Consider the following 13,991-nt stretch of genomic DNA (forward strand, 5'->3'; position numbering starts at 1 on the left):
GTACCCTCGGTTTGAAATGGTCTTCCCCTCATCCCTGAAAGCTCGAAGCTCATCCAAATTCTCAAACCTGGCTGAAAGGCCAGCTCTTCCATGAAGCTTTCCTTGATCTTCCGAGTTGAAAATCCCCCCTGAGAATTAACAGCCCATCATCTGTGCCGGCCCCGTGGTGAGCTTCCTGAACCCGAGACCATGCTGCATTTACTTGTGAATCCCCAGGAGCGAACAGAGGGTCTGGTGCATAGCAGCGCCCCAAATGTATGAATGAGCGCGTGCCTTAAAAGCAGCTGGCTACTGACCAGATCTAATTGCTTCAATTAATTATTTTTTTGCTCGAGTTTCACTAGACTGCTCCAAACTATTGCTGCATCAGCATCCCTTTAGTGTGGCCACGCGGCCTGCCGCGGCTGAACTGACACCAAGCCCTCCTGTGAGGTGTGCCCCGGACCACAGCTTGTGGCCTCCCCATCTCCTGGGGCCTTCCTTCCCCTCAACCCCCTTTAGATAAGACCCCTTGGAATCTTACCAAAACTCCTACTTTTGTTGGTTTGAACTGCCAATGCAGGCTTAGCCCAGGAACTCCAGGCACTCAGCCCACGGGCCCTAATGAAGCCCCTGCCTTGGGTCCTGCCTCTCCACCTGGGCCCTCCCCCAGGACCTGTGAACAGTGACTTTATGCTGATTCCCCTGTGGTCTTTGTTGAACCCGTTTATTAAGTTGAGCCCACCGACTGATGCCTTAGGGCTCAACTTGGTTCAGAGGCCTGTGATCAATCCACTGAGCTACACAAGCCAGGGCCACCAGGGCTCAACTTAATAAATGTTAATTTAACAAAGTCACAACAATAATATTTACTATAGATAATATATAGTATCTATCTATACAGATATATGACTATGTTTTGGTCTATAATACGAGCTAATTATTCTTTGGATGACTTCCAAGCAGTGTAACAGTACTATAAATCTGACAATATTGACATTAAAATGAGTTATTGTGCATAAGCAGAAATAATTGTATCATTTCCTAATTTTTAGGAGAGCCTCCTGTTGGCAATAGAGGACTGGAGAAACTATTACCCAATAATCTCGTAACACTCATGTGTCAGAAATCCCTTTCGCTCAGCCTGTAGGAAACGTGAGTTGATGTCCCTCCACCCCCGATACGAGGCTGCAAGGCAGAGCTGGAGAACCAATGTGTCACCGTGGCAGGGCTGTCGGGCCACCCACCAGCGAACCCTGCCATCACCTGCCTGCTTCCACCAGGCACTGGCTCACCACGGGTCAGCGGTGGCAAAGAGGAGAGGATGAGCCACCATGTCGGATAAGCGCAGAAGTCATTCTTATTGTTATCTGGCCAGAGGTGGGGAGAGGTGGTGAGACAATATTAGTTTAAGTGATCCTGTAATCTGTGGAGTGGCCTGAAAGGTTAAGGGTACGTCGCTACAGCCTTTATAAATTCGCACACTTCTAGGGATTTATGGCACAGTCCCTCCCAACTAGCTCTGGGTCATAACTTTTAATAAAAACATTTTTTAGTGTCCAAAATCTCATTACATCTGTCCAATATAAAAAAGCAAATGGCTTCAGAGCATGATGGATGAATTAAATAAATTTGAAAAACAGCCTTTGGTAGAGTCTCATAAAAACCCCCAGCACATGATGAAAATGTGTGAGGATAACCAGTGTTGGCACGAGCCTGTCACTTTCCTGGTGACAGAAGGGGTGGCCTTTGGTAAGGGGTGCAGATGGGGTGTGACGAGGCGGTTTCACAAATCCAGACAGAGCGTGGTCCGGGCTTGCGAGCAAATGCGTCTCCTTAGAGTCACACAGATACAGATGGAGTCATGGCCGTGTGACCCTGGACAAGTCCATTAGCCTCAGTTTTCTCTTTTTTAAAGTGGGGATGATAACGATGACAATGATGACATCGCATGAGAGGATCAACTGAGATGTGGGTGTGAAGTCTTGTTTGGTGTTTGGCACACAGTAGGTGCTCGATAAGTAGTAGCTATCATCACTATCCTTTCATCCCATTCCTTTTGACTCATTTTTGCAATGTAGACACACAGTTTTTAACGGCGGAAAACTATTATTATGTAACATTGGGAAAAAGAAAGAGGAAGAAGCAACAGAAGTCTTGCCAGAAGTCCCTCATTAGAAATCGCCTCTACCTGAGGGCACAGGCCACACTGTGTGTCAAAGGGCCCCCAACCCTTCTTGGCCTTACCTCTGAACAACCTGTCCATTCTTGACCCCATTTGCTCCCTCTCATCTCTGTTCTGGCTGCCGTCTTGCCTGACCATCTTCCCGCATTCAAGCCTTTTGCCCCTGGCACGGTGGCTCCCTTCCTCGGTTGACCCAGGCTCGGTCATTTCTCGGGGCTCTTTCCTCCTGCGCAGGGCAAGCCTTCGGAAATGCCCTGGGTCCCACATCCAGCCGGGCCAGAGATCCCTCCAGCTCGCTCCCTGTCGATTCTCAAGGGCAAGGCCTGGAACCCGCTCCCCAGTCTCCGCACACCCCCAACCCTTGCTTTATCTACAATTACGATTAGAGTTTTACTTTATTTATCCCCAAGTATTTTTTTCTTAAGATATAGTTTGCACATATATATATATGTCGGCTTCTTTTAAAAAACCAAGATGACATCAAATTTCATTCACCGCTTAAATTCCCAGGGAGGATTTAAAGGAAGAGCCTCCCACTCTGTTTCCCATGGTCCTAGTCTGAGTTGTCATTGAGACATTAAAATGAAGCTTTCCAGGGGAGTTTCAACTTCCCACAATCCCTTTCTGGAGCAGTAGGGACACCGCTGCCCGTAACTGAGTAGGGTCATTGTTGAGACTGAATTCACGTCACTCTTGTGGGAAGAGTGACAGTGGATGAGGTGGGACTTGAAGAAAAAGGATGAAAACTCACTCACGGCCGTCGCATCGGAAACCCTCAGTGCTCCTCACCGCCGACTGCACAGCGCAACCCGGCAGAGGAGCCTTTACCGATCCGCTGGTGCCTGAGCCCTGCCTTCGGAGACTGGGAATGTGTTGGTCTGGGGTGGAGCCCTGGCACCTGTAGGTAGTAAAAGCTCCCCAGGTAATTCTAATGTGCCTCCAGATTCGCTAATCACTGCTGGGGAATGAACTCTCTGCAGGAATAATTAGTGAAAATCCTACTGGGAAAACTGAAGGCACCTGGATTGATTATGTAATTGATTAATTAATTTCTTCAACAAACATTTGCTGGGCACTTTCCACAGGCTGTGTCCTGGCTAGGCACCGGAGCTACCAAAATGAATGACGTGGGGCCCCTGCTCTCCCAAAGCTGAGAATGAGCCAGGATACACAATCCTTCTGGCTTGCGGGTGGGATGGATAGGAGGGCAACAGGGGAAATGCACAGCTTCCAGATCTCAACTCAGAACTCAGGCCAATGTTGCAAAAGCATGAATTCAATTAGCTATTAAGAAAGCTCAGGAGGAATGGATTAACTTAAGTGATTTGTAACGGCACCAAGGTGGGTGCCATTAAGGTACCTGGTGATTCTAGGCATTTGGATGCATGTGCATTTCCTCAGTGAACGATTTAACAAGACACATGCTAATGAAGACGAATTCCCTCTGGGGTGTCTAGGAGTTTACACTTTCCATCACCTTTAGCCAAGAGTAAACAGCCACTTTCCTACTTCTTGGCAGAGAGAGAGACAGGAAAACCTGTTTCCTAATTGAAGAACCAAGGAGGGTGGAGGAGTTGAGACCGGGGAACAGAAACTATGATGTTAACAAAAGAATTCCCTCAAGAGCAGAACTGTCCAATAGGACTTTCTTTAATGAATACAAAGTTCTATATTTGCACTGTCCAGTATGATAGCCAGTAGCTGCATTGTGGCTATTGTATGGCTGTCACTGCTGAAATAAATTTTTAATTTCATTTAGTTATAATTCGATTCAATTTAAATAGCCACACGTGGCTAGTGGCTACTGTATTGAATAGCTCAGTTCTAGATAATATCTATCTATTTATCTGTCTATCCTGAAAAGAAACCTTTCAGTTGCCTGAGTGCTTTCTAAATACTAGACATGTTTCTTCCTTGTAGAGTCTCTTCTCTTCTAAAGAATGCCTACCTTTGCATTGATTGGAAAGGTTCTCTGAGGAGGGCTGAATTATTTGCTATGTCTAGACAGGACCAGGAAATCAAATTCAGTTGGCTAAACAGAAGCTTTGTCCTGGATGTGAAAGTTTTTTTCCTTGTCCAGGCTAAGCCAGAGCAAGATACTAGTGGGGCTTTTTAAAGAAACTTAAGATTCATGTTTCAAGTGCAACTCTGTGAAGCCGCATCATCATCCCAGCAAAATGATCCTGGCCTGCTGGGATTTGGGCTCGATGGTTTGGATGGATGCGAAGCCTTGATCCAAGAGAGGGCTTGGTGATGCTTTGAGGATCTGTCTCTATAATGATTTTAAAAATTGCCTCTAATTACTCAAAGTTGTGCCTCATTTTAGCAGCCCAGGGCCCTTCCTCCCCCAGCTACCGTTTCAGGAGGGCCTCCAACGCTGCCCAGAAGGTTAGATGGAGGGAAATGCTTAGATCTTAGGATGAAAGTTCCATCTGCCCTTTGAATTGCACATAAGTGCACTCTCTTCACAAATCCCTGGGCAATAAAATATTTACAACGGGCTTCCTAAAAGTTAAGCTAGTCCTTGCAACTGCCTTTCTTAAAATGCAAAGGGAAAGCCGCAATGGGGACTGGTGGTGAGAGGAGTTTGCAGGTGCATTACTCAGGTGTTTTGAGAAAGGCAGACCCCCTGGACAGTGGTCAGGCCACTAAGCGGACCTGAACGAGCCAACCTGAACACAGAGTGGACAGCTGTGGCTAAGGAATATGACTCTGGGTTTTGAGATTTCTAACTTTAATATCAAGAAAACTAATTTGCTTGCATTTGAAAGCAATTTATACTTTAAAGTGAGAAGTGTGATGTTTTTAGGAGATGCGAGGGGCGGGGCATGGAGAGATGTCGGGACAGCGGCTGTGAGGTCCAACTGCTACTCCATTATTGGCATTTCCTTGGGCAAATTCCTCCCTCCCTCTGAGCCTCAGTTTTCCTCCTCTGTGAAATAGGAATCATAATGCTTCCAGCGTGGGCTTTCCAAGGAGAAGCAGTGAGAGGACTGATGTATATGAAAAGAATGAGCTAAACAACTGGTAGCGTAAAATCTCCACGGATGTCAGTGCCCTTTCCAAAACTGCAGAAAAGGAAGTGGGGAGGGAGGGAGAGGGACAGAGACAAGGGGGGAGGGAGAAGGGAAGGAGAGAAGAAAGAAGTTGGCAGGGAGGAAGGGAGGAAGGAATTACATAGCCATGGAATTCCTTGCTGGGTAGATGAGGGTAGGCAGGTTTCAGCCATTGCAAAAGCTTGGGAAACTGTTTTGGAGGAGTGCAGTGCCCTGGAGGGGAAGCTGAAGGTGTAACATGGTCCTTGCGGAGCAGGTGCTGGGTCCAAGCCATTCCTGTTCCTACACATTTCCCCCACATTTACCACGGGCAAGGCTGGACCGCTCTGGAGTCAGCCCATTATTCCCCCAGCCAATGCCCTCCTCTCCCCTGCTCTTCTTCCTTTCCATCTCTTACACTCATTTCAAAACTCCAATGGCAACTCGATGCTTTCACACCGATTTTCTAAAATACATCCATTACTTTCCTGGTGATATATACATAAGCATGGGGCTGCTGGTGCAATTTGCAGGCTGATGATGATGATTGCACAACGAGACACTCAGAGCTAAGTAAGTAAGTTCGATCTCAGTGACAGTGACACAGGGAAGGAGATGACTGTCATGCCTGAAAAATGATAATGCCAGTGTTTGGGGTGATGGCTATCATAAGACCATGTTAACTTAGTCCCTCATTCAGTCCACATTTATTTAGTGAGCAACTATGCTAAGGCACAGTCCTTAGCCACAAGAGGGAGGTGGAAAATAAAACAGACAATTATCATAAGTGGTGTCGAGATAATTCACACAAAACCTTTAGTATGCAGTGCCTGGTCCAGACTAGCCAGGCGACTCGTGCCAGTGATCACTGTGACTACGGTCTTTGTCATTAAACACATGGCACTCAACCCAGTCGTGAGGGGTCAGGGAAGCTGGAAGCAGCCCACAGTCTGAGATGGTGGCAGTGCTAGTGTCGGGGATTCAATGGTGGCAATGGTGTGGCCATGAGGATCGTGGGCAGGGATCCTGAAGAGAGAGATGATGGCACAGCTATTCCTACGGAGACAGCCGAAATGGGGCCGGTGAGGGCAGTCAAGAAGAAACCCCGAACACCATCCTGTCCACTGAGCTGCTGCTTCTCTCTGTTCATGCTGGTACACACTCAGCAGCTCTCTGGGCTCTAGATCTCAGTCCCGACACGTGGCCTCACCCTAAAGACCTGCCGTTTGACAGGGAAGCAGGGGCAGGCGGACAGGCTGCACAGGTATAAATGTATGGAGGAAACTAGAAACCAAGGGGAAATGATTTCCCAAAGCTTATCATTATTTGTTTTTAAATATCTTGTCCTTTATCTCTTCTCCTTTAAAAAATCTATTGTTCTAGTTCCACATTAGCAAAAACTCAAGGCTTTTTCAAAAACTCCTAACAAGAGTTGGCATCAGTTCAGTACTTTGAAAAGGGAGTGAATGAGAATCACAGTCGTGAGAAATTGGCCCCCGTCAGCAGGATGACAGGAGCTCAGTACACTCTCAGGGACGAGGGAAAAGGAACTTCTCCGACAGCCACGTCTCTCTTTGCTGGTGTCTCTCTTAGGCTACGCGTGTGGTCCAGATGGCCGCCAAACAGTAAGAAATACTGGATGGAGTGGAAATCGTGCAAGAGGAGCAGAGGCGCAGGCTGAGCGTGGAGCAAGTCAGAGGAAACCACAAATGGAGAGATGTCACAGCAGAGGAAAAAATAGTCAGGAGGGCTTCGCCTGCTGCTCTGACAGCCGTTCTGTGCAAAACGTTTCCCCTTTTCTTCTCTGGAGGAATGCAGATTTTACATGCTTAGGCATTCATTTCCTCATCCACTTCCCCATTCCTGGATTCGGTTCTCAAGGCAGTCGATGAATAATTAACAAAGTTCTCCTGAAGGCCCACTACAAGCAAGGCACTGTGCCAATATTTTGAGGACTGAGGCGCTGTCCCTTCCCTGGGCTGTAGTAGTTAAGTTAGGGAACTGGAAGGCACCCATGCAGGTCGGAGCATGAAGGTGTCACATCATGGGTACCACACTGAGCATTTTCACAGAGCATGTTCCACTTCCAGTGCTGCAATGCCACCCACCGGACCGAGGCCAGTTCTGCTGCAAACAACCCAACCAAGAGATCTGTTTCTATGTAAATGCAACTTGAGTAGTTTACCCATCTCTTGAATTTCTCTTTGTTGTAAAATTAGGGAAATGTCCACCTCACAAGACTGTGTGGAGGTTACCCTGGATAAAATTTAAGGTAATAGTTTAAGTAGCATGGTGCCTGACACACAGTAAGACCTCCATTAGTGTTTGCTTATTTGAGTCAAATATTAAGCCAACAATTCAATGGGGTATCCTTTGGGAATATATGCTGATTTTGTAGCACCTGCTTGATGGCATTTTGAATAGTTTACAAATTGCAGAATTGCATAGTAGCCCAATAGATGACAGCAGAGAGCGCTAACCCAACACAACCCTACTTGCTTTTCAGATGAAGAAACGGAGGCCTCCAACTTTTTCAAAATCATGATAATTTTAGTGGGAGAACTGGGATAAGTTCTCAAGTCCTAGTCTAGTTCCTTTCTACCTGACTGCAATTCCCCTCACTGTTGTATAAAGAGGAGACTATAAGAACAGAGAAGCCTGGCTCACATTTTACAACATGGAACACTTAGCTCGCTCCTGTGTAAAACAGTTAGGGAAATGGCTTCTTCATAGAGCTCTGAGGATCAAGTGAGATGATGTTCACCAATAAGCTAGGCTTGGAAGGCAGCCTAAGGGTTGGAAGTCAGAGGAAATCTGGAAAAGCACTACACTCAACTGTCTCTGGTTGTCCAACTACAAATACTTTGCAACTCTGTGTCATAATCTCATATGCCCTCTGAACAGGTCTCTCCATATTTCTTCCCCTGTCGGGCCTTGGTGTACGCTATTCCTTGTGATGGGCTGCCCTTCCCATTCTTACTCATCAGGAGAACTTGAACACATCCCTTGAGCCTTGAGTATAGTCACCCCTCCCAAGTCTTCCTCTGTCGCCCCCAGGGTGAGCTAGCTGATCCTCCTTTCTGCACCACACACATCCAGTTAAAATGGGTGATTACCTTCTCTCTTCTCTACTACTATGACCTTGTAGAGACTGCAAGTCCCTTGTAAGGGAAATGGTATCTTCTTCATCTTTATATTCCTAATACCTAGATAGCTCAGTGGCTAGCACACAGAAGGAAGTTACATTCAACTGACAAATTAAAAAAAAAACACAGAATGAATGGATGGATAAACTTGCTTATATAAGAGATTAGAAAATGGAACAGAAAAAACTTGGTGATAGCACGACTTACTAAGTGGAGGGTATGGGAGCCCATATGGTGTTGTCAAATGCTCAGCATGTGTGTGCATGCATGTGCACATGCACGCACACACGCTCACTCACTCACAGAGACTGGGCATGTGTTGTTATCCACTCCAGAAAAGATGTCATATCCACTCTGTCATTTACCTAATGAGGCTTTGTAATTAGAGTAATGACCCTGGTTCCAACTTCAGAGAAATACTAGGGAGACCTCCTGGAAGAAAGTTGTAAGAAAAGGAACAAGCTATTTATTCTTCTACCCCTTCCAATATCTGGATGGCGTTTTCATCTGAGTGCAAGTCCTTCCCATTACTGAGGCCCATCAGTGACTCAAGGGTGGCGGTCAATCTGCGGCATTCTTTGCTACTCTAATCCTAGCCAGTATCTTATCTTATCACTCCCTCCCTTAGTTGTTAGCAATTGGTGAAGCTATTGCATCCCACACCATTTAGCCTCTCAAATTCAGCGTGTCCAAAGAATGCCAAGTTAGATATCCCCAAACCCATTCTTTCCTTGTCTTCAGATTTCTGTAAAGGCCACCAACTCACATCTGGGTGTTGAAGCCCCCAAATATATGTTATTCTTAATCCTTCTGTCTCCCACACCTGGACACCCAGTTGTTCAGTAAGTGGTGATTCTATCTCTACACATATGCCAACAGTCTTCCTCTCTCCATCTCCTCTGGGCATTCCCTCTTGCCTAGATCGCTGCTTCTATTCTTGTCCCTTTAAGTTCATCTTCCACAGAGTGGCTAGAGTAGTATTTTCAAAAAAGCACGTATCAGGTTCACTCCCCTGATTAATATGCTGAATTGTTTTTCATTACACTTGGAGTAAAACGGAAACTCATTAACGCTGCCTATAAGACGGACCCCGCTCGGCTGCTGCCTCTGTGTCTGAGCCCATCTTCCATGCTCTCCTTCCAGTCTCCCCTTTCCCACCATGCTCTTTGGCCAACACTGCCCTCTCTGTTCTTCATGGACAACTTGGAACATTCCCGTGCCAAGGCCTTTGCCCTTGTCATTCCATGTTTCTGTCCCACTCTTCACCTGACTAGTTTCTTCTCATCATTCAGATCTCAGCTCAGGTGTCACCTTCTTAGACCTCTTCTGAGTAGGTACGTATATATGGTAGCAGGCTCCAGCTGTTGTCACACTACCCTGGTTGGTTTTGTGGCTACCACTCACCCTCTGTCTATCTACATGTGTGTGGGCAACCCTCCCACATGCAATGTGAGCTGGGCAATGGATGGGTCCTGGTCTGACTTGTATGGCACTGGTGGCTAACACAGGGCTTGACACAGAGTGGACGCTGGGCAGTACTTGTGGGATGGATGAAGGGAGAAATGCTTGAACGGAGCAATGCATGAGTGACCAGAGACTGATTCTAGGAAGTACCTCCCACTGTTGCAGGAAAGATGGAATTAAAACAAAAGAGACACTTGGTGCATACTGCTACAGGGACAAGGGAGCTCCAATTCTGTCACTTTGACAAAAGTGCTCTTGACTCTGGCTTCTTTTCTTGCTTGTTCTCTGGTGATGGACAAGTTATGTTTGAAGATCATGCAGTTAGGGCAAGAGGATGGACTATTCAATGAGATCTTACAAAGATTCTGCAGGCAGAGGTCTCTTTACCCACATGCTTGCTGAGTCTCTTTATGAAAGACCCTTTTGATTTAAAGTAGTATCTCCTTGCTTAGGTCACAAGTGGTTGAGATCATTATTTTTGGTTTTGGTAGATCCATAAAGTTCCCGAATATACCTGTTCAGGTATACCCAATTATACTCTTGCTCCTACCCTTTTCCATACCTTGACATCCCATCATTCATTAAGAAATGGCAATTCTATTTCTAGAATGTATCCCAAACAGCCTACTCTGGTCTAAAAAGGAAGAACTGGGTTAAATAGTAATATTAAAACCTCATGCCTTCTTGGCCAAGCAAAGGTCAGTAGGGCAATAATTGCTAATGCTTGCAGGGAACTTCCTCTGTATGTACCAGACACTGTTCTAAAGAGCTTCCATGTATTAACTCATTTAATTACAACAAATGGAGGTACTATTACTCTAATCGTTGTATTCAGAGGGGGAAACTCTGGCACCAAAGGCTTAATTAACTTGCCAAGGGCACACAGGTGGTAAACCGTAGAAGTAGGATTTTCACCAAGGCAGTGGCTTTGGAGCACAGGCTTTGAACCACTGTGACGTGGTGAGGAGAACAAAGGGTCAGATGACATGAGTTTTAAGACCAGGGTGAGAGGTAAGGGTTCTGGAAGGAGCATCCACAGTGGGCGGTTTAGGAGTCTGCCCTGCCCACACCCTCTGCCCCCCACCCCACCCCACACTCCTCTCTGCAGGGCCAGATCTCACTGCAGTTGTCAGCCCTCTAATAATGACAGGGGTAAGGGGGACTAGAATTTCCGAGGTGACAAAAACAACAACGACATAGAAATAGCCAAAGAGACAAAGCTGTGAGATTAAAACTATAGGAAAAGGGGGGAAAGCCTCAGAGGACTGAGCTGACAGCCAGCAACAGCGGGAAAAACGAGTAACACTGGAGATAAGGGCAGATGCTACCCTGCTGGAGAGAAACATGATGCCTTGCTGGCAGAACTCTAGCGGGTCGGGAAACGGGGGCTCAGTTACTTGAGCATTGTCCTATACACCAAATGGTAGCTGGTTCGATCCCCGGTCAGGGCATGTACGTGGAGGCAAGCAATCGATCCTCTCTCTCCTGATGATGTTTCTCTTTTCCCCCTTCCTCTCTCTCTAAAATCAATAAACATATCCTTGGGTGAGGATTTCAAAAAAAAAAAAGGTAAGAGTGAACAGCTCTATAATTGGAGCCATTCTTTATGCATCTCAACCTCAATCTTCTTACCCATAAAATGGAAAAATAATACTTGTCATGCAAATGAAACTAGATAAACTTAGTCAAGCATTAGAACCCAGCAGGGGAGCTTTAGAAATCTCCCTTTATATATAAAGACAAGAAAGTCTTATAAAAGCAGGTTTATTGGAGTGGGCCCCAAGGAGCTGTGTTTTTGAAAGTGTCACAAATGAATATTCAGCGACTCGGTTTTCAAGAATCGCTGAACTAGATACGGCTTGCCAAGCTGCCTCCCTGGCCCCCAGTACACGCTCAACAAATTTTCATTTCTTGCCTCCTTTCTAAACCATTGCAAAAACAAGGTTTTGTGTGCTTTGGGGTGGGGCTGCCACAATATATATTTTCTTATTCTCCATGGTTGTTCATTTATCTCTTTCTCCTTTTTTATGACTAGAGTTTGTTCATTATTCTTCTGCAACCACTAATAATGGCAGTTAGGGAGAAAAGAAAGGGCCTCAACGTGATGATTTATCCAGAAAAGCAGAATCACTGCACCAAGAGAGAAGAGTGTCAGCATCAATGGATATTTATGGGGAAACTGCATATTATAGCTCAGCTCATTAGAGATGCTGTAGTTAAGGCTCTGTGAATGCTAATGATCTGTATTACAGGAATAATGATAGACTCGCAGCAGCAGCAGTTAACAGATACCTCTGAATCACATTTTCTTACCAAGCAACAGATCTCCATGTAACCTGATTTACGCCCACTGAAGGAGCAAGCATGCATCAATGCACCTGTATCTTGGGGACAGTACTCTCACTGCTTCAGCACAGGTAGAACTATTGGCAATGAGCTTTAAGAACAAGGTGGATAGATGCTTCCTTCCTTCTGCTTGAAATCTCACTGTGTTCTGGTCTAGAGGCAGCTTAGCCCAGCAGGCAGAGCATTCACTAGCTTTGGGTAGGGTGGCCCTGCACCCTGGTTAATCTAAGACAAGTCCTACTTATGTCTAGTGTCCTGCTGTAACTGTTAAGAAGGAACCTCCCTTTCACTTTCAAAAGTGACCCAGTCTGGATGATAAACTAGATTCACCCTAGTTTTAGGGTCAGAGACAGCTGGATTAGATTCTTAGTGGTGCCTCTTCTAACTGTGCTAAGTGATTTAACTTCTCTGATCTTCAATATCCTTTACAGTAGAGACCTATATTGTGGTTGTTTGGGAGAGTCTCAAAGTAGTGAATTAGGTGCCTATCACAGTCTCTTCCTTGGGTGCTCAACATTTGACAATTACAATTGTGTGTTATCCCTGCTCCACAGCATGGCACTCTCCTGCAGGCTCAGCCCCACACCAGGTTCTTGGATTACACTTATCTTGTTGAGATAATTGCTTGGGCATGGAGAATCGAAGGCACTCCAACCCCTTATGCTGTACACCAATCTTCTTCCTTCCAGTAGACTAAAAGCACCCTAGTGGTTGTGCCAGGTCTTATGTAAGGTCTTACTCATCCTCATACCTCTTAAAACACTTGGTACAGTCCTTTGTCTAGATAATAGTTCATAAAAATAACTATAGCTAAGATTTCTGGAGCCCTTACTGTGTGTCAAGTGCTATTCTAAAGGTTTTATACATAATACCTTATCCAAGTCCTCTAAAGAACTCTATGAGGGAGGTATCATAGTCATTATCCTCATTTTATAAGCAAACACACTCAAGCATAGAAAAGTTTAAATAACCCATCCAAGGTTACACAGCTGATAACTGAAGAAGAAAAATTTCAAGCCTGAGTACTTTGGTTCACACTTTTAACTTCAATACCATGTTGCCTACTGAGTACTTTGTGCCCAACACAACAGACGTCATATCTGTTATTTAATCCTCACAAGACCCAGGGAAGTAGCTCTCCCTGTGTTGTTAACTGTCATGAAGAATCTAAGAAGAAAAAAAGCACCTTACCTACAGTCAGACAGCTGAGAAGGTTAAAGCTCCAACTAGCTTCACACCGCATGCTCTTCCTGCTGTTTTACTGCCTCCCATCTGGGCTCACGCATTCAGTTCTTGAGTCACAGAGCCTCTGATGGGAGGATTAATGTAAAGGGCCTGCTCATCTGACCTGCTCCCCTCTCCCACCCACAGAACGAACTAGTGGGTTCCTTCGACAGTGGACATCCACACTACCCTCTGTGGATCTCTTCCCTTCCAGAAACTTCTCAATCCTTCAGAGTGGGTGTGTGTGTGTGTGTGTGGGGTTCCTGGTGTGTTGACTTCAACCCAGCTTCAATCACGTCTTTTCCTTCTGTTTATATAGAAGGCTATCAGGTAAGCTTCATCTGAATGAAGTCTCCTGGGTTTTATAAAAGGTTGAAGACATTCCTCTAGGAAACCACCAGTCAGTATTATAGCAGAGGAATGGGGTGGTCATTATTCTTATTCTGACATGATTTTTGCCAACACATAGCTGAGCATATAGTAGAACAAGCAGCTGCTTATGCAAACACAGATCCCTTCTGCATTTGCATATGTGGAAAACAAGTTTCTGGAATGATTTAACAGTAAGCCATCTACAATGCTCTTTGATTCCACTCATGACAGCTCAGTTTT

General features: G+C 45.6%; 1 protein-coding gene across 5 annotated transcripts in view; it reads right to left on the reverse strand.

Annotated features, from left to right (window-relative positions):
- The window catches only part of DAB1 (DAB adaptor protein 1), a 1,235,135-nt gene that overhangs the window by 35,260 nt on the left and 1,185,884 nt on the right, over window positions 1-13,991 (reverse strand). The gene's annotated exons all lie outside the window — the stretch shown is intronic.

The sequence above is a fragment of the Artibeus jamaicensis genome, unplaced genomic scaffold (assembly GCF_021234435.1).
Source record: "Artibeus jamaicensis isolate MK-2021 breed Jamaican fruit bat unplaced genomic scaffold, CSHL_Jam_final scaffold_1019, whole genome shotgun sequence".
Classification (NCBI taxonomy): Eukaryota; Metazoa; Chordata; class Mammalia; order Chiroptera; family Phyllostomidae; genus Artibeus; species Artibeus jamaicensis.